Genomic DNA, 2,302 nt, shown 5'->3' on the forward strand with positions numbered 1-2,302 from the left:
GGTTCACTTTTTTGAATGACTTTATGTTCTTTGCACATGGAAGATGGGGAAGTTATGCATGGGGGCCATTTTAGGGGTTCTTTGAACAGTTTGTTATAGAGGACTTCTCCAGCATCAACTCTCAAGACTTAAGTGATATCCATTCTTCCAGAATGCCCCCCTTATCCCTAGTCCCTAAGCAGGAAGCCTGTGTACCTGTTATCACCCTCTCATATACAACTCTTGGTCCATGGGTGTGCTATGCAGCAGTAAGCTCCTGGCTTGACTACCAAAGTGCTAATAAGCCAACTTGCATCTATTAAATACATCTTCCAGGAGCGAATCAATCTGTCTATAATGTCCTTGACATCCTAGAGACACACATAAGCTCTTTAAGTAGTCCCACTGAAGCACCTGCTTGCTGAGCTTGATGCAGGAAATCGAACTTTCCCAAATGGAAAACGTTGGCGCCCCATAGCACAGCTGCTAGTGGCCCCTAAGGAGATCTCACAAAGCCCCTCCTTATTCTCTGAAGAAATATAAGAGTTATGGAATATTCTCCCAGATATTATGCTTGTACCATCTGCATATTGCAATTTAGCAACTAACTTGGGGATTTTGCATTTATTTTATCTGGATGCCTAGTTGAAATTTCAAGTTTAACATTCTGTTATATAGGTTTCTTTTCTGGGAAAATTCTCACAAGTTTTAATATAGCATGACTAAAGCAAAACTGGAGGAAGAATTGAACTGCCTTCCTAGACTGGCTGTCTCATACATGACCTCTACCCCTGACTGACTATTTGCTGAAAATATCCTCCTTGTAAAAAAAAAAAAAAAAAAAAAGGCAGAAATTTTAGGAGGCTAAATTATTATAGGCTTCCTAATGAAACTACAGTCCTCAAGTCATACCTCAAAAAATTCCTACAGGAATTAAAAACATTTCTCCTCTTACCTCCCATAGCATCCTGCAAAACTCTTCCAGGGAGGTCTTTGCTCCTCGGCTTTCTAATCTAAGTAGTACCACATGGCAAGTCTGAGGTCTCTACAGAGAGATTAGGTTGGAGAAAACAAGGCTGTAAATTTCTTGGGCTCTAGTACCCACAATAACCTCTAAACCATGAAACTTTGGGTGAAAGACCTCTCCATCTGACTAGAGACCTCATTTCTTACATGTGAAAGGAGGAAGTTGGACTCCATGGCTTCAAATGATCCTTCCAACTTGAAAAACCTACCACTTTGATTCTAAATTCACAGGGCATGGATGCTCAACACCTTAGGTTAATTTTAAGAATTAAATAAGCATTCACTGAAAGGATGGTGACATTAGCAAATGAAGGTAGATGATTTTGTGATAGGTTCCTAAGGAAAAGTGTTAGAGTATTAAATGATCATATTTGGGAATAGAGAAGTAAGATTTTCAACCACAGCAGACCAAGCCATTCCCACCCAGGCAGTGGATTCCTCCAGACAAGTGAAGACCTTGGTATCACTCTCTCTACCTGGTTCACTTGCCACATTCCATGTTCCACCAGCTTTGAGTCCAAAGCCTATCACGAACTGTGATATCCATTAGTGGAATCTCTCTCTCTCTTGCTCTTTCTCTCTCTGTTGGATTGCCCAAAACTTTTATTTCACGCTGAATATTCTTCTTATATTCTTTCATTGCTTAGATGATGTACCAGGATCCCAGGGAGAAACAGGCGGCTTGTCAAAATGATAGTATCTCAAGGGGTTACTTCCAAGGGGGGGACCATAGGGAACAATGCAGTATTCTGGGGTTGGTAACGATGTAACTTTTATCTATGCAAAAAAGAAGAAGAAAGAAGGAAGAAGAAGAAAGAGCAATTTCCAGACCGTGAAGAATGAGAGCATGCTGCCATCTCTCCCTATGTCTAGAGAGGGTGGCCAACTTGAACTAATGCACGGGAGGGCGCCAGGAGAATAAGTACATGTACCCTCAAAAACAGGATGGACATTCTGAAGTCCTCTCAGAATAAGTACATGTACCCCCAAAGACAGGATGGGCCTTCTGAAGTCCCGAACTCACAGAAGTCCCTGCGAGTTGCAGTGCTTTTTGAAGTGATTCTCTTTTGCTCCCAGTCTGTTGAAAGTTTACCATTACTCAGGAGAAACCAGAGTAGAAAATTCTTCTACCAATGCATACTCAAAACAACGCTGGCTTTCTGATGTGGGGTAGGTGTGAGTATATGCTAAAGTGATTCTTTAAATATGTTCCTCTTTCAGCAATTAAGATGTTGGAAAATAAAAGAAAAAGTTGTTCTTTATAATTAAGTATGTGAGAAATTGATTTTTCTTTGAA

Source organism: Nycticebus coucang, chromosome 16 (genome assembly GCF_027406575.1).
Source record: "Nycticebus coucang isolate mNycCou1 chromosome 16, mNycCou1.pri, whole genome shotgun sequence".
Classification (NCBI taxonomy): Eukaryota; Metazoa; Chordata; class Mammalia; order Primates; family Lorisidae; genus Nycticebus; species Nycticebus coucang.